Source organism: Alligator mississippiensis, chromosome 4 (assembly GCF_030867095.1).
Source record: "Alligator mississippiensis isolate rAllMis1 chromosome 4, rAllMis1, whole genome shotgun sequence".
NCBI lineage: Eukaryota > Metazoa > Chordata > Crocodylia > Alligatoridae > Alligator > Alligator mississippiensis.
The window spans coordinates 186,593,294-186,617,258 of NC_081827.1; the positions used below are offsets into that span (position 1 = coordinate 186,593,294).

At 44.3% G+C, this 23,965-nt stretch overlaps 1 long non-coding RNA gene across 1 annotated transcript; it reads right to left on the bottom strand.

The window, feature by feature from the left end:
- Window positions 1-10,300: 10,300 nt before the first annotated feature.
- LOC109284278 (uncharacterized) lies at window positions 10,301-15,626 on the bottom strand. The gene is made up of 2 exons (XR_009462068.1): window positions 15,299-15,626; window positions 10,301-13,864 (listed from the first exon to the last, which is right to left on the bottom strand). It is a non-coding gene; the product is annotated as an uncharacterized LOC109284278 (long non-coding RNA).
- Window positions 15,627-23,965: the final 8,339 nt, after the last annotated feature.

The following is a 23,965-nucleotide window of genomic DNA, read 5'->3' on the forward strand; positions in this document are numbered from 1 at the left end:
AAATATGATTAACTTCTGTCACATGCAGTTCATTCCTTCTCTCATTTTCCTCCTGGGGAAGAATTGTGAGTGCATTGAATATGGCTGGATGAAACTTACACATCATATATCACTTTATCACATGTCAGCATTTTCAAATTAGGCAGACAGTAGAGATGCTTTACATTGGGTCTAGTAACTGAAAAGTATTCCATGTCCCATTTCAGTTTGTCTTTTAGGGGCTATCTTCTCCCTATATTCATTGGCAAAGACAAAGACCATCAACTGGAGTTCAGCGTGCAGGTAGAGAAAAGAAGAGGCCTTGGAATCTAGGTCTCCAGAACATTTGTTGTTTTCAATGCCTGTAAGGCCCAGCTGCCTTGTGTGTTATCTGTTCCTTTAGGGTTTCTGTTAGCACCCCACCATAGCCTCACACCTTCCCTCACTTATTATCAAGTACAGGTGCAACCGGGACACTTCCATGCCCTAAGCAGCCGCTGCACATGGGAAAGCACTGGATGCCAACGGCAGCGGTACAGCCATCTACCTCCACTGCAATGACAGCTATTTTTGCTTCCCCGGTTGTCCCCCGCCCCCTACCCCCACCCCTAGTTATCCTACTGGTAGGATATCAAGTAGGTCAGTAGCATGTCAGTAGTAAAAGTCCAACAAATATAACTTTAATTTCCACTTTAATGAACTGACTCTGACTGCAGGCACAGCCACAAGCATTTAAACTCTATGCTGTTCAAGTGTTCCCTACCACCTCTATTGAAAATTTTAACCATGGGTTAAAATTTCTTCTCCTTACATCCCAAGTAAAACTCACAGGGACTTCTGTGGAAGTAGTGTGATGTGAGCACAATACACCCCTGTTTTGCACTGGCTTCCTAATGGCTTCAGGTTGTGGAAAGAAGTTTTCTCGGGTAAAATTTTCTAAAATGAATCAGGCATACGTTACTGAGTCACTTTGGAAATGTTATCCCATTCCACAAAGCTTTATGTGAATTGGTAGGTGGCACTTGTGAAGAACCAGCCTGTCATGAATGCATCTTTGTGATAGCTGACATCAGCTGAATCAATTTGCCAAAAGTTTCTAAATGTACTTACGTGGGACTGGTTTCTGATTAGCACTGTGCAATTTCTTTCATCAGACAGATGATTTGCTGAAAAATGCAACTATTCACACAGATCTAACTCTGTCACCCTTACTCCATGACAGAAATCACATTAACTTCAGTGGATCTACTTGTATGGTAAGATGTGTAGTAAAGGAAAGGGTATCACTTTCTGTCCTTTGTGAACTGGCAGTGAGGCATTTTATGTATAAACGTGGGTCCTTCAGCCGCTACTTATTTAAAGAAGCATAAGTTTATCAGTCTCTAGAACATGGTATAAGACAGGTTTGTTTTTATTAATAATAACTGGGGGGGGAAGGGGGCAGTGGGGATCAAATGGAAGGACACAGCCAGGTACAATGTTTTCTGTCTTTCCTGGGTGACTTAAAGAATGAGTCATGGGGCAATTTTTGCCATGCATTCAGCAGCATACTTGTCAAAAGTTACATAAAATGACTAAATATCTGAACGCATTCCTGTAATATTGCAGAAATAATATTGATCAATTTATTCATTGTTAATTTTGAAATCCACACCAATATTTCATGCAATGCAAGCATGTTTATGATCTTAATTTATTCAAAGATCTTATATGTGGGTTAATCTGGGATTAATCAGGACTTGCTGGACTGTTAAAGTAAATTATAAAGTGTGCTTTAATAGTGCTACATCAAAAACCAGTACAACTGCAGTATGCATCATTAACAAAATGGCTTTTCTTAAGCCTGGTATAGTCCTCAGTTGTTTATATTTTATAGTCCTACATTGTTTGCATATAAACTTCGGCAACTGGATTTTTAAATAACTTGTTAAGCAACAAAATCACTTAAAGTTGGACAAATTACCAGTTTCGAGCATCTCATTAAAACAATCTATAGAAGGAAAGAAAAGGACTTGAACTGGACAATTTTTTTAGCAAGTCATATTTGACGAAAGAATACAGTTTGGGCACAGCCAAAAATATTTGTGATTTCAGATTGCCAAATCTGGCTAAAATCTAGCCAAATTTGGTTTAAAAATGGCCAAACATCTTGTAATATCTCCATGAAATGTTTTGTTTTCAAGCACCTTCTAACAGAACCTGAGGCTCTCTGTTATTTTAATGGAAAAAGAGCCCAGAGAGAGGGGCAGGTGGGAGAAGACTCTGTGGAAGAAGCTGCAGGAGAACTGGCCAGGGAAGTAGGGACTAGGAGTGCTTACTGCAGAGCTGGTAAATCAGAAGTAGAGCAGTATGACTATAGGCAGGAGCCCTGCAGAGGAGATAAGGCAGTGCTACAGGTAGGCTGCCATGGAGACCAGTTAGTGAACCTAATTAGGGGGCACCTGTGGCCAGCCCTTTGCAGTCACCTGGGAGAGAGGTAGTCAGGGCCAGGGTAGCCAGTCTGCCCATGGAGGCTGGAAAGGGAACAGATCTGTGACAGCAAGTAAAAGGCTGAGGGCTTACAGCCGACTAAGGCCCATGGCTAGGTAGGACTCTTATAGAGGTTGGAGGCTAGAGGTTTAGTTATTAGGACTGTGCGAAGCTTCAGGTGCTGATTCAATTTGGAGGAGATTCGGCTCAATTCGGCCGCTGAATCTCCAAATCCAAATCGAATCAGGAGACCAATTAAAAGGTCCAAATTGATTCGGAAAAGATTCGGAGAGCTTCAGCGATTTGGGCAGTCCCCACTGGCTGCAGCAGGGAGTCGGACCCCGACTCCATGCTGGTAAGTATGGGGTGGGGGACTAGATGAGAGGGGAGGCAACCATGGGGGGGACCCCTGCCAGGCCCCATCCCCTGCCTGGTCCCCCAGCCCCACCAAGCTCCTCCCAACCCCCACCTGCTCTCCCAGCCCCCCCATGGCTTCCCCACCTGGCCCCAGCTCCTGGTTGTTTAAAAAAAAGCACCTACTCATTGGGTGCTGCCAGGCAGGGGGGAGATCCCCACTGCCCCCCACTGCTCCATGCTGCATGGGGGGCTCTGCCAGGAGCCCACCGATATCCACCTGCTCTCCCAGCTCCCTGCATGGCTGCCCCACCCAGCCCAGCTACCAGCTCTTTGAACCCCCGCCCACACTCACCAACTGCTGCAGCCTCAGGGCTTCTGGGGGCTCATGGAAGAGCCCCCCACGCAGCGCAGGGCAGTGAGGGGCAACAGGGATCATGCCCCCCCCTGCTGGGCAGGAGCTGGTGAGCCCAAGGTTTTTTGTTTGTTTGTTTGTTTTAAAAGGCTGGGAGCTGGAGTGTGCAGGGCAGCCATGGGGGGGCTGGGAGAACAGGCAGGGGCTGGAGGGCTCATGACAGAGCCCCCCATGTGGCATGGAGCACTGGGGGGCAGCAGGGATCGCCCCCCTTGCTGGGCAGGAGCCGGTGAGTGGGGGCTTTTTTTTTTCAAAGAGCCAGGAGCTGGGGCGGGTGGGGCAGCCATTGAGGGCACGTGGGGCAGCCATTGAGAGTGGGCAGAGGTTGGGGCCTGTGTGATTCGGAGATTCAGCTGATTTGGTGGCAGCCAAATCTCCAAATCAGATTCAGCTGAATCAATTTGGGACAGTGATTCGAATCACCAAATTGAATCACTGTCCCCCGAATCGGCTGAATCCAAAGTAAATACTAGCCACTTCACACAGGCCTATTAGTTATAGCCAGAGTGCTTATGTTTTTAATTACAGTTTACAACTGGTAGTGTGGGTTGGACTGTAAAGAGTGGGTTTTTTGGAGGTCCCATTACTGCCTTGAGTCCTACCAGGGGTCAGGCTCAAGGCGCTGACCGTGCCCAGGGCCTAGAGAACTAGCAGGGCAGAGACAAGGGCCAAGGAGTCCAGCATTGCTTTAGAGGGTTGAAGGGGCAGGAGTTTGAAGGGGTTCAAAGCCCACAAGAGACAGAGACAAGGCTAAACAGCCTATGGCCCTGAGAAAGCCTGAGACTTGAGTTAGGAGTCAATCCCTCTTGCACTCTCAATCCCTCCTGCTGACACTGTTCCAAGTTGCAAGATCTCCTTGCATGTCCACAGCAAAAAAGACTCCCTAACACAGTAGTTCAGGCACTGCCCTGGAGATAAGAAGCCTTGGCTAAAATGTTCACTTTTCCTGATTTAGAACAGGGATTTGGACTGAAAAATATGATCTGCTAATTTTTTAAAAAATCAGTTGAGTAGACAGCCTTAAATGGCATATGGAGATTGCAAAATATTAAAGAATAACTCATGAAGTATTGTCTAAACTAGAAACAATATCTGTTGTTACAATAGCTGTCTGGAGTGAGGATGCAAATGAACTGGTGCTGGTCAAAATGCAAGTATTGTCATACTTCAGAGACCATGCTTAACCTGAGAAAGGTGTCCCTTATGAGAGTGATAGCCTGGGAGTCCTGAGGTCCAGCCTTGACACACAGGCTCCTCTGTACTTGGACAAACTCTAATTCAGTCCCTTGTCTCAGTTTCTGCGTCCATAAAATGTGGCTGCTCAAGAATCTTCACTTGTAGAGGTGGTGTTGGGAAAAAACTATTTTTTGCAAGGAACTTTGACAGTTCATTCATCTTAATATTAGCTGAGCCCAAGTTTAATAATATTTCAGTTGCCCAAACAGATGTTCAGATGGCTGGCGTAGGGAAAGGAGATGCTGTCTGTGTCATGTGGCTTCCTCAAAGCTAATTTCCTGAAGAGGAGACATGCTACATACTAATCACCATGAACTCCATTTTATAATGTTTCCCAGAAATATTTATATAAAATTTATTAAATATTTATATTTTTATATTTAATATGTCCCTAGAAAACCTTTCCCCAGCTTTTCCTCGCTCCCCAAGGGACCACATTCACTTTGCTTGCTCTAAATATTTGTTTGTCTCTGAGCATAGAATATTCTGAATTTCAAGCAATACGTGGAGTTGGCTGTGGAGCTGACTACCCTTGTCAACTGCTTCATATGAAGGGTGTCTGGCTTCTTGAAGTCTGTTTTGACATGCAAAGTCAACCTGCACTAAGAAAGGAAAAGGTGGGGAAGGGTCACATAGTTACAGTTACTGTTTTCAGGCTTTCCAACAGCTTATGGGATAAACTAACGGAAAAAGGCCTTCCCTATAAAACACATATTGAGCAACGTTGCCAGCCTTACTAATGCATTCTCAGTCAAATATTTCTTCATTCTGAAGCAAGAGAAACATAGGAAAACCCTGTCACCTGCCAGAGTTACAAGACTGCACGTTTGTCTCTTTCCGTTGTAAAAAATGATGCCTAGCAGCATATTGTTGGGACCTGAAAGACCAAGTGCTATTACCTCTTACATGTGTACCAATAATGGCTGAAAGTAGGGCAAATAAGCAAAAGCAGCAAACGAAAGCTCTAATTGATTGCTCTGGCTCCCAGTAGAGCATAAATTACTTGGCTCTCTACTTTCTGCTGGCCGTTTTTTCTTTTCCCATTGGAACAGTCACTAGCATGCAAATAATTGGTAACCACTCCCAGGGTGGAACATGGAGAGAATGAATCTTGAACAAATACAGTTTTGTTTGGGGACAGGCTCCAGAATGGCATTCTGGAGGAATGAGAATGAACCACATGAAAGATGAAGGAAGTATCTCTGATACTTGTTATTGTAGAAGACAAATCTTTAAACAAGAAAGTGAGTCTGCTAAAAGATATGACAGATAATTCATGAAAGATAATGACATCTTTTGAACTGAAAGGAATAAATAACATGTTATGAAACAGAAGAACAAAAAACTGGGGTTTGGGCTGGGTTGAAAAAATGGATCATTCATATAATTTGTGGACATTACTATAGCCTTGGTTATTACTTAGCTGCTTCCAATAATACAAATGATAATCTGCATATGAGTTCTATAAGTCACATGGTTTCACTACTCATGTTAAATTAATATGCAGTAATTACATGGAAGAAGATTGAATACTGATTTGTTTTTAGCTGATATTAACTTTTTGTGAATCAGATGCTACAAGTTATATATGAATTTATAGTAAGAACGAAGTACCATTATTTATGAGAATTGTAGTAATATAAATAACTTAGGTGTAGTAATACAAATAACCTAGTTAGTGCCTAATTCAGTGAGGGAGCTAGGTGTTGTCAATAGAAACAACTGGAAAGTATGTGTACTAATGCAAGGAGCAAGGGCAGCAAATGGAGAAATTAAAGAAACAGCACCAAGGGCACATATTAATGGGATAACATAGTGAAATAACAGGAATGTCTGGAACATGGATCATGAAGGATACATGATGTTTCAGAAAGATAGAAAATGAAGTTAAAATGGAAGGATAACCAAGTATGGTAAAGATGCCAGACTATAAAGACATAAAAAGAAATAATATGGATAAAACAAGAGCTGCTATGGGCCAAGATTCCTTTATGGTAGGATGTTAAACAACGTTCTGTTGGTACAGTGATTAGAGTCTGCTGTATACCCCATGATCTAAATCTGGATATGACTAGCTGCCTGTGAGAGATGAATAATAACAAAAACTGTCATTATGGGAGACTTTAAATAACATCCCAGAAAGAGTTTGGTGAACAGAAGCTATTAGTAATAGTAGGTCCATTTATGTGACAGCTGAAAGATTACTTCACTAAACAATCATTAAGCCAACAGGAGATGATACTGTATTAGACTTGCTTGGGATAACAGAAAATAACCTTAGATCGTGTGATCATAAGCTTGATTTAAATTGTTATGGTGGCACAAGTTGCAAACAGACATCCCTGCTAGGGCTGTGCGAAGCTTTGGGTGATGATTCGATTTGCAGGAGATCCGGTCCGATTTGGTGGCTGAATCACCAAATCCCAATCAAATCAGGGATCAATTCTAAGGCCCGAATCGATTCAAACCTCTCCAAATCTTCGGAAAAGATTTGAAGAGCTTTGATGATTCGGACTTTGGCTGGCCTTAGGAGGTGTTCAAAGGACCAGTTAGGGTTGGAGATCCCAAGCAAGGGCTTTTCTCAAGAATTTGTGTAGTATGTATCCCTGGAGAGAACATAAGATAAGGGGTTTCCCTTGCTACGTCCAATCCCAGTAACAGTCCCTGCATTTTAGGACATATTAGCTGTCAATTCCCTTGACTGAAATTGCATAATGTAATAACCACTATGTTTGGTTCATGAGTGGAGCCTGAAGCTAAAACCTCCAGTGCTAAAATATATATGGCTCTACCTTTTTAAGTAAAAGAGTAACCTGGATAGTGCTGGTCATTTAACTGAGAATTTGTCTGTCCAAAATGCCTGCTGGAAAATGCTATTTCTGGGAGGTGGGGTGTGCAGGCTCAGGGGAAAAAGTGATTTTTATGGGAATGTACTGAAGGCACAATTTTTACTGGGAAACATGTTTCTTGGCTCCAGGGTGAAATGAGGCAGCTCCCCAATTCCTGCAAAATGCCCAGTGGTTAGATGCACAACTGGGAAGAACAAAATTCAAATGTGTTCCAGGCAAAGGCAAGAGTTTAAATTGTGCTTTCCCCTCCTAGGTGAGTGTTCTCACTATTGACCTATGGGCACTCCTGGCATGGGCTTCATTTTTGGTTTCATCCTAATAGGACAGAAGTACTTTTTAAATTTTAAATCAAACTGTCATGGCATGAAAGAATAGTTTGCCACTCATCTCTCCTCTTCTGGTAACCAGCCATTAGAAGTGAACCAAGACCACAAAAACAGTGGAAAATGGACTGATGGTGGTGAATTTCAGCATGAGTCACTTATTGGTGGTGGCTTTACTTGAGTTGATGCACTTAATACGTTTTAGGTTATATTAAGGATTCCTAGTGGGTATGGCCTATTTTGATCTGTTTATTTACACATTCTGACATGGAGAAGGTGGGAGGAAAAAGGGTAAGTGTACAGGGGGGAAAAAAGAGATGTGAAAAATTTAAGTCTGGGGAAAGGTAGTGATGAATACAAAACAAAAAGTCGTGGGAAATGAGAAAAGACAGGAAGAGTCATCTGGTAGCAAAAGTGAATTGTAAACAGCTGCTGTGAGAGAAACCTCCAGGAGCTAGATTTGAGAGTCTGGAGACCAGGTGTTGGTCTAGAGAAATGTAGGTGTCTGTAAAAATGATTTCCCTCCCTTCACCACTATTGCTCTGATGTCTCTGGAGGATCTGGGTATCCAAACTCCACCTCAAAAAAAGCTGTGAACTCAGCTGATAAGGGCTGTGATAGTGGTTGTGACCTGAGGGGCTCTGTCACTTTGAGAGCCAGACCCCAGCCACAGCCTTGCAGGGCAAGCAGGGCACTGTTGGGGCTGGATTGCTATAATTAATTAGGAGGCACCTGCAGGCACGCGCAGTGAAAGCCAGCTGACCGGAAGAAGAGCAGGCCTGAGGAATATAAGGCAGCTCCAGAGACTGGCTGGGGAGAGCTGAGCAAGAAGGACCTCTGTAAAATAGAGAATAGGCTAGACCCTCAGTCAGCCACAGAGCTGAAGGCTAACAAAGAATTTCAGGCCAGGATTGGGCAGCAGTAGTTTGAGCCAGAAGGGCCCGTATGTGTATTTTGATTAGTTTGAGTCTAGGCAGGCTCAGAAACCCTGACTCAGGGGGATAGGGTTTGTATTTGAGGTTTTGATTTCAGTATACTGGGCTGGTTGCTGAGGGATTGTGTCTGAACTGGCCCAAGGCAGGGCCAGTGCCCAAGAGGGACCACGGTCGAGGCTGCTGGAAACAAGGACCTGGAGATCTCAACTGGCCCAAGGTGGGGCCAGGGCCCGGGGGGCTGAAGGTCACTGACTGGCCACAGCCGAGACATGGGGAATCTAAAAGCCCAATATTGATAGACCCAGAGGTTTGGGGGGCTTATAGGGGTGGTTCAGGAGGTCCCATAGTACTCACAAGGAGGGAGCTACAGTCTGACACAAGCTTGAGAGGGGCAATCTGACATCGAGGTCTGAGAGGGCCAGTCAAGAAGCTGAGAACCCTGAAGCTCGGGCTAGTCCTGGACTAGAGCTAGTGGGTTCAGCTGAAGGAAAAGGGCAGAGGCTGAAGTGGATGAAGCCTGAAATTCCAGCAACAACAGGTATGCTCTAGGTCCCTCAGGCAGCCTCCCTCATTTCCAAACATTAACATCAAACAGGCGAGAAAAGAAGATGAAAGCCCCTAGAGTTGGAGCCGGGGCAGGATTTGCCTGGCCACCAGGAGGTGTCACGGCAGCCCCTAGGACTCCAACCTGTTACAGTGGTATCCCCAACTTGGGCTCTGCTTAATAGCAACTTTCCCAGATCCTCTCTAAACCATCACGTTGCCCTATGCTGCTTCTGCAGTGCCACCAGCCTTAATGTAGCCTGTAGTGATGAGAAACAGTAACCAAGACTGTGCCATTTGGCTAGTTTTTCCCTCCTCTGAGGCACTATCTGCTGACTGTTGGTGCAGGCATTTCCCCAGCTCTGTGGCCCAGCAGTGTCTGCAACATTTTGCATAAAGTTTTAGATTTATAAGCAAGTTTTTCTATGCAGAATATCTTTCTGAATTACTGGTGTCCTTTCAACTAGTTTAAATTGATACCCTTCCATCCCCTCCCTTCAACACACTCTTGCAATACCAGTTTTCTTCAGGCTGTTTGCCTGTGGTGCCTGTGTGTGTCTCCTCAGCAGTATAGCACAGCATAGCAATGTTCTCTCCGGACCTCTCCATCATTCCTTTTCTTTGACCCCTTTAATCCAACAGATATACATAAATATCACGTTCCACTAAGGGCTAGGCTCTGTCATACCATCTTATGCTGGATGATTCCTCGGCACTAACTACAGGCCCAAACACAATCAAAAACTTCATAATTTCTTTTCTTGACTGAGACCCTGGGACTTTTCAGGCACATTGGAGAAGGATTATTTTCTTCTTCCCTGGGGCAAACTGCTTTGCATTGCAGATGCAATTGGAAACTTGGCTCCAGACAATAAAATAATTCCCTTGTTGTTAACTGGGGTGCTGTGACAGTTCATCCTTTTCTATGTTGTCTCAGTGAAGGCTTTGCTCAGCTTCTGCTTTTGCCATTGGCATCTTAGATCTGAAAAAACTGCTGCATCATAAAAGGCAAGGTTTCAGTCTTCGCAATAGCACTGCAACATCACTTTTTTCTGTGTTCAGTGCAGTACCTTGAGAAATAGGTTCACATTATTGGCCAGTTATCTTCACTAACAAATCCAAAAGAGGCTCCCTATTTAAATTCATTGGGTAATGCATTTCCTTGTGTCGTGGAAACACACGCAGCATACTTTTGGGTCAGGTCAGCAGAAGCTTTTATTCAAAAGAAACTATAGCTGTAGGGGGAGTTCCAAAGTGACATGGATTTCCCAAGCACTTGGAAGGGGTCCCCCCCCAAGAGCAAAATCAGGAGGCTTATATACTTTTTAACAGTCGCTTACAACTCACGTGATCATATAGTGACATTAGCATGAAAAGCGGCTATAATATTACTTCATTATTTCTTTGCTGTAATCAGGATGGGAACTAATGGGGGAGGCCAGGTTAGTTCACAAACCTCCTTCTTGCACCTGGAAATCAGATTTGTACATACTTTTTTGCTATCTTCAAGGCCGCGGTGAGCAAAGCAGTTACAGAGGAGTTACAAAGAACAAACACTTTCTTTTATCTGTTCTACTATACAGAGCCAGCAATTCTCCACAAAGCGGTTATGTCATCTTATAACTAAAATAATCAAAGTTTAAGGCATATATTTATTCTGATTCCACACTTGCATCTCTCCTATTGTCTAATGAATTTCCACTTTTTGCAATATGTGTAACTGTGCTGGGGGGTGGGAGGGGCAGGGAAGAGGGAGAGAAGGAGAAGGGGGTGGGGCAGAACGAACCTGCCCTACACACCTTCCCCATGTTCCAAGACTTTCTGCTTGCCAGTAAGGGGTTTTTGGTGGGGTTGGGTTTGTTTGTTGTTTGGGGTTTTTGTTTTTTGTGGGGAGGGGTTGGGGGGGGAAGGGGGGCGGTTTGCTGCAAGCCAGCCAAAGTCATGGAGCCCACTGCTTGGGGATGGCTCAAAACCATGGCTTAATCATCCTGATTAAGCCTGGGGAAGCCGTTAATCCACACTTAATAACACATGGATTAATGACTTCCCTGGGTTTAATCAGGGTAATCAAGCTAATTTAGCTTACCTTGAGCTGTAGGCTCAAGGTAATTTGAAGTCACATGGCAATCTGCAGGGAGGGATAGGACTGCCAGTGCCCCTTGGCCAATCAGAGGCATGGTAGGACCCCTCTATGCTCAGCCCACAAAACTGGTGGCTGGCCCTGGGATCTGCCTGTGAAATCAGCTGGCTACCTCTTTGAGTTTGGTAGATCCTGAACTGTAGGCAAAGAGAACATGCTCCCTAAGAATCCTTCCTTTTACTCAGCTGTTTCCATAGTTCAGAGGTAATCTTTCTAAGAAGATGTTTTGAAGAAGGCTTTACTCCCCCACTTCCTTCCACATCGTCTTCATTCTCCATCTTCATCACTCAGTATCTATAAAGAAATAGAAAGTCTCCAGAAAAACTGAATGAGAGCTTTTTCTTTCTAGGACATGAGATGAATGCCAGGTTACCAAATTTAAGCCTTATACAGCTGCCAGGGCTGTAGCAACTTGCAAAAGACTTTCTTCCCTGCATAACTGGGGGCTTTAGTTTGCTTCCTACCACATCACAATCAATCTATTTTATACTTCCTTCCAACCTTCTAAGAAATATAATACCTTTGAAGATTTTTGTCTTCTGGCATTGGAAACATTTTCCTTAAACCATCTGACTAATATTCTTAAATTAGAAAATTAAAATCATCTTTACTCTTCTAAGACATGTGTTTTTGCTTTAGAGCTTCTCACGTCAAGTGTAAGCTAAAAAAAGGGGGGCTTTCAGCTCCCCTATTCTCACTGTAGAAATAAATTTCACTTAAAAACAAAAGGCAGGGTTTTATGTATGTTATGGCAGGTATCAACCAGGTAGCATAACCAAGAAAGAATCTGGAAGACTAATATTAAGGTGTGAACAAATGGCCAGTCTTGGGATAACATGCCATGTTATATGCAAGGTGGCTGCCTGAGCCATAGGGAAATTGACTCTTTGCCTTGGCCTCTGGTTAGTTCAAAATGTTTAGAGTGAATGAATTTCTGGGATCTGGAAGTTTATGGGGAGCTGAGATTTCTGGAAGAAAAAAAAATACCACTAATTAACAAAGAAAAAGAATGGAAATTTGTTCTGTTTCCATGTACAGTAGAGCATAGATTATCAGGAATTGTTAGTATCACCATCATTCTGGATAATAATTTTTTTCCAGATAATCAAACAACATAGTTTGAAGTGCTGAATGCTATAATTACTGTACTGTACAGCAAATAAGAAGCATGAACCCAAAATTGCTGACTATGCCTGCATGAAAGAGTGAGGGGGAAGGTCAGAGGGCAGGGCAAATTCCATGTATGTTACTGGTACTGAACTTATTACACTGGCAAACACAGCATTTTCTCATTAATACAAAACCTTCCAGTTAATTGACATTTGGAATAATCAGTACTCTACTGTACCTTATTTGCTACTTCTGCTATTTTATAGCATATGACAAAGTAGGCTGTAGACTACAAAAGTTCATGGCTTGCTGAACAAGTGAGTCTGTAAGGTGTCACACTGCCCTGGCTTCTGCTTACCTTCAGTTTAACACAGCTAACTATTTTTTTTATTTGCTACTGTCATCCTTGGCAAAGCTCCTGCTGCTGGGCGCTCTCTAAAGGACATTCAACTTAAGATGTCTTTAGTCTTTGTTTCCAGGACTGCCTTTCCAGAAATCTTTCTGGCCATAAGAGCTACCTTAATATTTCAAACTGGGGGTGCAAACACATGAATCTGTATCACAGACACACTGATTGTTAAGCCAGAAATCTATCCTATCATATCATCCCTTGCATAATTTGTCCAGTTCATTCTTGAAGTGACTAAGCTTTGTGCCCCCAGTACTTTGCTTCAAGGACAATTCCAAAACTTTACTCTTCTGACAGAAGTCCTCTTCTAATTTCTAGTCTAAATATATCTGTAGTCATTTTATCTTATATCGGCATTTATTTGTCAGCCTAAAAGGCCTTTATAAGCATTTAAAGCAAATGTTTTGCCAAAGTTTCCAAACCAAAACATTCATCTTTTCTAGACAACGCAATACAGCTCCAGGCAAAATAAAATGCCTCTATGCCATTCCCTGTCTTGGTTTCCTCAAAATACTAGAGTATTCTTTATAGTTATCTAAGGTTTCTAGTGTCTCATTTTAGCATATGACTTCTCCTTCAAGTCATGGAGTCTGTCCTTCCTCTCCAGTCAACGTCCTCCTTCCTCAGTGGGCATGTTTATATGAGACATTTTACTGTACAGCAGACTAATTTGCTGTGCAGTAAAGCATAACTGTCTAGACATGCATGGCAATTAGGGCACAGTAGACTAATTTACTGCTGTCAGATAATCCTGTCAGATATAAGTGATATCCAGCAGCAGGTAACATGCAAAAGTCATTAGTACATATGCCCTGACCTTTGATGCAGATGACAAAACAGAAGAAGAGTTCTATTGCTGTCATTTGTCTCCAAAGTAGAGAAGATAATTCTTCTTGGGAATTTTAATGTTAGAGTGAGCATAGACTCTGATGGAATTCTTCCCTGAGCAAGTGTTCAGAACATGATCTCATTCTCACAAACTCCAACATGGTGCATGCTTCAGACCATCACAATGTCTGTATCACCAGAGGTATGACCAGCACAGATAGCTGCAGGATGGATCCTCATCTAATACGGTCCACAATGTCCATTCGCATCGTTCCTAAATGAAGTAAACACAAGAAGCTATGAAAGCGATTCAACACCTCCAGCAGTGCATCAGTAAGAAATTCTTTGACCTTCTTGATGATCTTGAGACCACTGATCACTGGGAGAGCCTCAAGAAAGGCATCCATGAAGTATGCAAAAATCACTAGGCTTCTCCACAAAGGATCATCAAGACTAGTTTGATAAGAATTATAGGAAAATTCAAGCTCTCCCTGACAGAAAATGGAGAGCCTTCTAAATATGGCAGAATGATATCAACTCCAAACAGAAGCAAGACAGTTAACACCACAGAAAGATACAAGAGTGAAAAAACAAGCAGTGCAAAGTAAAAGAGATTCAAAAGTTGGCTGACAGCCATGACTTGTGTAGTTTCTTCAGCACAGCCAAAGCTCTCTAGGGGCCAAGCACATAAGGAGCCATTCCCTCTGAGGTCTTAAGTAGTGGCTATGAAACAAACCCCATCATTATTAGAATAGGAATCAAGCAAGGATGTATGATTGCACGAAGTATCTTTGCCATCTATATCAGCTATTCTGCATCTTATTGCTGACAGGCTTCCATCCAGAATCAGCACCTTGTACTGCAGGAATGGAAGTTTCTCTAACATCAACCAGTTACTTTCCAAATTCAAGACAACCAATATCTGCATTATCAATCTTCAGTACACTGATGATGGTGCCAGGCACTCCCACTCAGTTGAAAAACTTCAGGGCACTCTTGACTTGTTTTTATAAAACATGAAATGCTTTGACTCACTATCAGATTTATGAAAACCAAGATACTTTATTAATACAGCCCACTCCAATCAGTTGCTCATCCACATATTACAATTAGGGAATAATCTTTGAAGAATATTAAATATTTCTGCTACTTGGGTATCCACCTTCCCCAAAAAGTAAACATAGATTATGACATTCAACACTAGGTAAAATCTGCCAGTGCTTCCTTTAGATATCTTCAAAACTGCGTCTTCAATGATCATCACAACATTAGAACCCAAACCAAACTTCATGTCTACCAAGCTGTTATCATTCTTACTCTGCTGTATGGGTGTGAAAGCTGGATGACATTTTGGAAACACCTCAGAGCTTTGGAATGTTACCATCAGCAACATCTTTGGAAAATCCTCCATATCAACTGGAAGGACAGAAAAATGAACACCAGTATTCTGGCTCAAGAAACTCAACCAGCAGTGAAGCTATATGTATATAGCACCAGGTCTGTGTCCAGCTCCTAAAGCAGGTCCTATACTCCCAACTCACCAATGGTCACTACTCCAGAGGTGGGTAAAAGAAGAGATTCAAGCATACTTTGAAGGCCAATCTGAATAAATGTGATATCAACATCAGTACTTAGGGAAACTCAAATAATGAATTGCCAATGGGTCCACAATGTACAACATGACATTGATCATTTTGAGGAAACTCACCTCACTATGAGGAAGCAAACAGCCAAGAGAGACAAAGGGAAAGAGCTGTGATTCAACATTATCAGGACCCACTCCTTCCTTCCAGAACTATATGCCACATCTGTAGTCGAACATGTGAATCTTGGTTTGGCCTCCTCGGCCATCTCTGGACTCTCTGGTGACTTCCCCTATTTACTCCTCAGATTGAGGGACTGTTGATGATGAAAAGTTGGACAATATGAAATGGACAAAAGTAACTATATACCCAGTATCATACTAAGCCCTCTGCTTCAGTTCAGAATCCAGCAATCCAAAACTTGCATCCATTTTTCTCTCGCTTTGCATAGCTATTATGTCCAAAGAATTCCTGCATCTGAAACTGAAGCTATATATCCACTTTAGTAACTTGATCTGAAATGCTAATTTCCAAAAAGAGAACAGTTGCCTATATCCGGTCCTTTCTGCTAGCAGAAACGTGAAACAATGTGCGGAGTACAGTATGTACTGATTTTGATCTGTATACTTAAGGAACATGCCACTAATGTCCTTTTTTAGCTGTGCTGTATAAAATTTCAAATCTCTTCAGAGAACATCTGTTCAAATAGTTTAGCCAAGTGTCCCCCACACAGTCCCTGAATAAAATAGATGTAGCAAACTGAATGAAAACATATTCTATATGAAATAAATATCCACTGAGATTTCTCTTATCAAAATGAAGTTCTTAACTGTATTCAGGAAGTAGTAACACACTTAGAATGTATTGCCAGGTAATACCAGAAACAGATTATGAAAACACTGAGTTTATTGTTTAGTTGATTACCACATTGTGTTTCTCTAAATGGCAGGATGCTCCCATAGAAGAATGATGGCTGCTGCCTCTTCTTGCCATGCAGGACACACGGTGCTTCAGCTGACTTTATTAAACTGAGTAAAACTATTAACTTGCTAAGGCAGAGGTCAGGGGCCAGAGCAGCAGACTAGTCAAATTGTCACCAGCCAGACCTAGTTACCCAAGTTGGCCTGGTTGCTAGTGGCCTAACAACTGCCCCACGGCCCTAGTTGCCTGCTGGGTATGGCTACCTGCTTTCAGTACAGAGGATCACAGAACCCCATTATGCTAGTTGTTGTTAAAACACAGAATAAAAAGATGACCTTAGCCTAAAGAGTTCTTAGTTTAAATATAGCACCAGGCAGACCAACTGACTATAGACCAGGGGTGGGCAAACTGCGGCACACAGGCCAAATGCAGCCTGCCAGGCCATTCTATCCGGCCCACAGGGCCCCACAAAATGTAGGAAATTAATATATATCTGCCCTTGGCTGCCTGTCATGCAGCCTTCGATGGCTTGCCAAAACTCAGTAAGCAGCCCTCTGCCCAAAATAATTACCTGCCCCTACTATAAACAGATGTTTAGTGAGCACAAGAAAACAATGTGGCTATTGGTAGGCCTGGGAGGAAGTGATTTTAGTGAACTTAGTTATGTGGTTTATGCAGGGGTGTAACTAGCAATTTAAGTACCCTGGGCAGAGAGATACTGTTGAGCAAATGAGAGGAAGGGAGGGTAGGGAGAATCTGAGCACCAGAGAGCAGGAGCATAGGATACTATAAGATAGCACTGATGCCCCCTCTAAATTGATGCCCAAAGCTGGTGCCCCCTTGCAAGTCTTTATTTATGTGACTGATGTCAGGGACCAAGATCAGGCAAGCCAGCCTGAGCCAAGTACCTAAGCAGCCACACCTGCAGTAAGACACCAGCTAGCAAACTCCGCTCCAGTTTAAGAACAGCAAGTGACCTGATTGGCGGATGGGAGTGCATCTGTTCATTTAGACCCAGCTGGGGCCATGGGTTTGCAGGACAGTCAGCAGTTCTGACATAGTCTGCTGTGGCAAGTCTCTGGATTTTTCTGTTCTTTGGTATTCCTAGTTCCTGATCCTGGCTTTTGAGTTTTCTTTGGACCTTGGCTTTGGGTTACCCTACACATCTATGCTCTGGTTCTTGATCCCTGGTCTGGCTCTGTATTCAGATCCCAACCTGTGGGTTTCCCTTCAGACTTGGTAGCCTGACTTCTGACCTTCTGGATCCTGATCCTGACCTGTGTTGTGGCTGCTGCACCAGGTTTTCCTCGGGACTTGGTAATTCAGCTCTAGGATTCTGTCCCAGCAACTGCCCCCGCCTCACCCTCGAAGCTCCAGCCATCCCACAGTGGCCAGATCATTAAGCCACCTATGACCTAGCCCTTACATAGGCATTGCAGGCATTGTCCAGAGGGGATGCAACCCATCTCTCTCTCTCTACAGCAGTACATAGCCCCATAGTGAGGCAGTACATACTTTCTAGGGACAAAATCCTTTTTTTCCCTTCTTTTTTGGAAGTTCATCAGGGTGAATGGGACAGCTTTTCTCAGACTAGGATATAAGGGTAGATTTACTTCTGTGATATTTACATAGATCAAGAAAAGGTCCCTTATTTAGAAAGGTACTATACTTATAGAAGTACTGGACCATCCTGGACAAACCTAATTAAATTAAAAGAGTAAACTCTAAAAAAAAAGAAAGGCAAGGGGACTCCACCCTGGAAGAGGTGACCATTAGCTTGCATTCACTGAAATAATTTGTGAACACTCATGTTTTTCTCCCTTAGTAACAGAAGAGAGCAATGAGGAGAGGAAAAGCAAACATGTAATTGCTCCCAAGGGGATAGGAAAGCCTTCCAAAGGTAAAAAATAAGGAGTTCTTAAAGGTTATGTTTGTTTCTTTTCCATGGTTTAAGATGTTTTGCATGGAGAAAGCCTGTTGACAGTCCTTGGCCAGAGGCTGGTATAAAGCACTTTCATGAAAAATCTAGAAAGCTCAAAATACCTGGTCCATGCCCATTAACATGATAGGCACTGAACAGGGCACAATAACACAATAACAATAAAATGTGTTTTATTTTCAATCCTCAAGTAACTTGTTGAAGCTCAAGCTAAGTACATCCTTAAGACTGTGCTTTGGATTGGAGCTTTGCTGACTTTAAACATGAATTCTTAGTTGTATATACCTGGGAAGGAAAGTATAAAGCACAAACCAGACTTTTAGTGCCCAGCTCGATACAAGAAACCCCTAGTCATGCAGGGCAAGGGTGGGAGTGTAGAGGATTTCCAGAGTGTTTATGTGACCTGTTCTGTGCAGAAGTGATAGGCTTTGAATGGGAACCTAAATGGAGCATGGTGTTTTGTGTGTGTAATATTCTAGCTCCTGTTATCCTCCAGACTTGGGAAGGGGAAGAGGAATCTCTATTGTGTTCTTTGTTTATTTTGCATGGTGTGTTTAGGTGCCATCGTGTGACACTTGAGGAGTGGAAGAGCAACACCACAGCATGGTGACTTGGGGCATAACCCTGGGCCCAGGCACGGGAAGGCAATGGCTTGCTCTTTCAACTGCACAGCAGGCAAAAGGCAAGTTTTAACCTAGCCTGCCCTCATCTCTGAGAAGCATGCCAAGTGTTGCTTTGCCTGTGCACTATGCATGAGCCATGACCTGTGTTCAAGTCTCCTTCTCCTGTGGCGCTCTACTTCAGTGTTTTTACAGCACAAATGGGGGCCCTGGGACTGGCCTGAGCCAGCCCTAATTTGGCAGGCTAGAAAGTTCCGTAGTAGAGAGTTACAAAAAGAGTCTCTCTTCATTTCTTCTCTGAAAGGGATTCAGGGGACAGTGGGTTTCCCAGGTCTGCTCCAAAAAGCATGGCCTAGAGGAGACTCAAACCTAGGGCTTCTTGCTCTGGCAACAGTCCAGTAGCATGGAGCCAAACACCAGAGCAATGGCCAAACCTGGTCAAGTTCTTCTACTAGCATTGAGCAGAGCCCAGGCCTCCCCCGCCCCTTCCCTGAAATGCATCTAGCCCATCAAGTAAGGCAAAGAAGTGGACAGAAACTTGAAGACTGAAGCAGTTTTAGTCAGGAGTTGAGATAGAAGCAAAAGAAAGCCAAGTTGAGAGAAAATAGGGGCTGCATGCATTCACTTCTCTTCCTTTAAAAGAAGTATATTAAAATTGCTTTTGATCCTGCTATTAGCTGCTGTAAGACTTTACTATGCGAGAGTGAGTATTATGGTATAGGATTTCTTAGGGTGATATTTGTTATTGGACTAACTATGTAGGTGGGATAAAGTTAGACAAGCTTTCAAAGGCAAGTCATACTTCCTTAAGTCTCTGATCACAGGGAGCTGGGCACAGCATAGTGAAAAAGAGCAAAGGAGGGAGCTGGAGAAATTCTCAGGGGTAGCAGACACACAATTAGGAGAAGAAAATAAGCTGATAATGGGAGACTAGTCTATCAGGGAGGGGCGTCATTATATTTTATCCAACTCCTGAATTCCTGTGTAAATAGAAAAGTGAGAATGTACTATAAACCTGACATCAGTGTTTAATCCGTGGCTTTTCATGTCTAGCCAGCTTATGAATTTTTGTTCCCAAGTTCACCTTTTAAAAGTGTTGGGTAGATTTTCCTTGAGCATCAAGATAGTGAGGTTGGAAGCAGCTGTTGTTCTGTGAGAAATGTGATATTAATGATGTGTGTATGTCTGTCCTTTTTATTTTGTCAGTGACTGGTCATTCTCGTGTGTACTTGTTATTTAGCTTCACCTAAGTAGTTGCTATGAGGGCTAGGGACAGAAGTTACACATACACCAGTTTGAGTAATCAGAAACGGGTTTAAACCTGTAACAGAACAGAAGCTCAGTGTGCATAAACCAGTTTCAAAATGGCTGAAACTGGTTTAAGATAAACCTGGTTGAATGTAGTATCAGACTTAACTGATTCAAGTCAAACCAGTTTATGAAACTTCTGTCCCAGACCCCTAGTCTGCCAGCATCCCAGCATGCTTTGCAGCCCTGGGCTGTGCTATACTGTCTGCTCCAGAGAGCAGGGCTGGCCCTGCCCCTCTGCTCCCTAGCTGAAGCAGTGAGGGCTGGCTGACAATGGGGAGGGGCGCAAACCCAGCTAGGGGTGCAGCCCAGTCTACAGAGGGCAGGGGGACTGCCCCTCCAGGCAAACCCCAGATGGGAGCTGGGGCCAGGGATAGGGGTTAAACACCCCTTCTCCTGCTCAAACTTACTGCAACTGTGGACTACAAATGCCAGAGGCACCTGGAAGCAGGAAAAGGAAGTGATGAACAACCCTGCAGAATCCTGCTGCTGTAATTCTGGACTGAAAATCCCAGAGACCTTGGGGACAACAGGAAGAGAAAGTGACCATTCAGCCAGAGAGCTGTGCTCTAGTGCACTCCAGCTCCTGGCCTGAGCCACTGCAGGCATGTGGCTGTATTTTCCCAATCAAAGTTAAATGTCTGTTCGCTTCTGTTTCAATTTAATCTCTGCAGCTTAGACTAACCTGCAAAGACTGAATTGAATCAGCCTCAGGCTTTTTGACTGTACTTAGTGAAGGTCACTTGGTACATTGTTATGTTATGGTGTACTGAGGCTAGTGTGATATGTTCCTATTTCTCTTAAGTTACATCATTGTCTAACTAATGATGCTAATTAGAAACCACAAGATGGGATAAGAGTTCACACATTATTTCATGTGAATTGGAAATTGTTATTTCCAAGGAATTGAAAGTGACACTTCTTGTCTGACATCATTATGTTGAGTATGTGATCCTCCTAGTTTTGTGATGACAGGGAATATAGCACTTCATTACATCTACACCTGAAGTAACTTTCATCATGGGTATATGTAAAGCAGGGGCAGACAAAGTCTGGCCCATGGGCCGGATGGGACCCATGGCAGACTCCATTTCCCAGCAGCCCCTGCCTGCATCACTGGAAACCCCAGGATTGGCAGCACCATGACAGCATGGGGCTAGGCTTCCCATGGAGACTGGCCCCAGCAACACTGTTGGGGCACACAGCTGGTCAGAGAGCTGCTCTGGGCCTGGGATCTTGTGACAGTGACAGCATGGTCCAGAGCTGGGGCACAGCTACGATCCACTGACCACACATGCCAGGCAGGGGCTTGCAGGAAGCTGTCGCCACTGCAAGATCCCAGCCCCTCCCCACCAGCCACACACCCTGCCAGCACTGCTGGGGCCAATCTCCATGGAAACCCTGGATTCCTGAGATCTCCATGGAAACTGGCTACAGTGATGTGGGCAGGGGATGCTGGGAAATGGTGTCCAGCCACTGGCTAGATCCACCATTTTGCTTACCCCTAATGAAAAGGGCTCAAGTGCCTATATACTAATGCTAGGAGCATGGGAAACAAGCACGATGAACTAGCGCTCCTGCTTGCACAAAACACCTATGACTTAGTGGGGCTAAAGGAAACCTGGTGGGATTCGTCCCACGACTGGGCGGTACATATTGAGGGCTATAGATTGTACAGAAAGGACAGGGTGGGGAAGAAAGGGAGAGGGGTTGCGCTCTATGACAATGAGCAATATACATCGACTCTCATCAAGACGGAATCCAAGGATGAGGAAGTAGAAGGATTGTGGGTTAGGCTACATGGGGGGCAAGGAGAAAGGGATTTGGTATTAGGGGTCTGCTACAGACCCCCACATCAAGGGGAAGAAATAGATTCGGGGCTCTTGAGGCAGCTCTCAGAGACCATAAAAGCTAAAGAGGCGGTAGTCATGGAGGACCTAAACTACCCGGACATCTGCTGGGAGACACAGATGGCAAAGTCCCACTGCTCACGCAGGTTTCTAACCTGTGTACAGGACCTCCACCTGACACAGGAGGTACACGGTCCCGCTAGAGGGAATGCCATACTGGATCTGGTATTGGCAATGGGGGATGACATGGTAGGGGACCTATAGATCAGTAGCCATCTGGGGGACAGTGATCACCTAATAATAGAATTCACCATAAGATGTTGAGTGGGTAAGATAACTAGTAGGGTGAAAGTGCTAGACTTTAGGAAAGCTGATTTAAATGAACTCAGGCGATTAGTCAAGGACACACTGCAGAGTAGGAGTTTTGAAGTGATGGGAGCCCAAGAAGGGTGGCTGTTCCTTAAGGAAACGATCCTTCAGGCACAAAGCAAGATGATCCCCGTGCGAGGTAAAAGAGGAAAAGGGGCCAGAAGGCTTCCCTGGCTGACCACAGAAATCCAGGGCAGCCTAAGGGCCAAAAGGGGAGCACATAAAAAGTGGAAACAGGGAGAGGTCACCAAAGACGAATATACCTCCTCTGCTCGTGCTTGTAGGGAGGTAGTTAGACGGGCCAAAGCTACCATGGAGCTGAGGATGGCATCCCAAGTAAAGGACAACAAGAAATTATTTTTTAGATATATAGGGAGTAAAAGGAAGGCCCAGGGAGGAATAGGACCCCTGCTAAATGGGCAGAAACAATTGGTGACAGACAGGGGGGACAAGGCTGAACTCCTCAACGATTTCTTTGCCTCAGTGTTCCTAAGTGAGGGGCACGACAAGTCTCTCACTGGGGTTGTAGAGAGGCAGCAGCAAGGCACCAGACTACCATGCGTAGACCCTGAGATGCTGCAGAGTCACTTGGAAGAACTGGATGTCTTTAAGTCGGCAAGCCCGGATGAGCTCCATTCGAGGGTGCTGAAGCTACTGGCCGACATCATTGCACAGCCACTGGCGGGAATATTTGAACGCTCATGGCACACGGGCCAAGTCCTGGAGGACTGAAAATGGGCCAATGTGGTCCCCATTTTCAAGAAGGGGAGGAAGGAGGACCCGGGCAAGTATAGGCCAGTCAGTCTCACCTCCATCCTTGGCAAAGTCTTTGAAAAAATTATCAAGGCTCACGTTTGCGAGAGCCCGGCAGGACGAATTATGCTGAGGGGAAACCAGCACGGGTTCATGGCAGGCAGATTGTGCCTGACCAATCTAGTCTCTTTTTATGACCAGGTTACGAAACGCCTGGACACAGGAGGAGGGGTGGATGTCGTATACTTAGACTTCAGGAAGGCCTTCGATACGGTATCCCACCCCATACTGGTGAACAAGTTAAGAGGCTGTGACTTGGATGACTACACAGTCCGGTGGGTGGTGAATTGGCTAGAGGGTCGCACCCAGAGAGTCGTGGTGGATGGGTCGGTTTCAACCTGGAAGGGTGTGGGCAGTGGGGTCCCGCAGGGCTCGGTCCTTGGACCAATACTCTTTAATGTCTTCATCAGCGACTTGGACGAGGGAGTGAAGTGTACTCTGTCCATGTTTGCGGATGACACAAAGCTATGGGGAGAAGTGGACAGGCCGGAGGGCAGAGAACAGCTACAAGCAGACCTGGACAGGTTGAACATATGGGCAGAAAACAACAGAATGCAGTTCAACAAGGAGAAATGCAAAGTGCTGCACCTAGGGAGGAAAAATGTCCAGCACACCTACAGCCTAGGAAATGACCTGCTGGGTGGCACGGAAGTGGAAAGGGATCTTGGAGTCCAAGTGGACTCCAAAATGAACATGAGTCGGCAGTGTGACGAAGCCATCAGAAAAGCCAATGGCACTTTATCGTGCATCAGCAGATGCATGATGAATAGATTCAAGGAGGTGATACTTCCCCTCTATCGGGTGCTGGTCAGACCACAGTTGGAGTACTGCGTGCAATTCTGGGCGCCGCAATTCAAGAGGGATGCGGATAACTTGGAGAGGGTCCAGAGAAGGGCCACTAGTATGGTTAAGGGCCTGCAAACCAAGCCCTACGAGGAGAGACTAGAGAAACTGGACCTTTTCAGCCTCCGC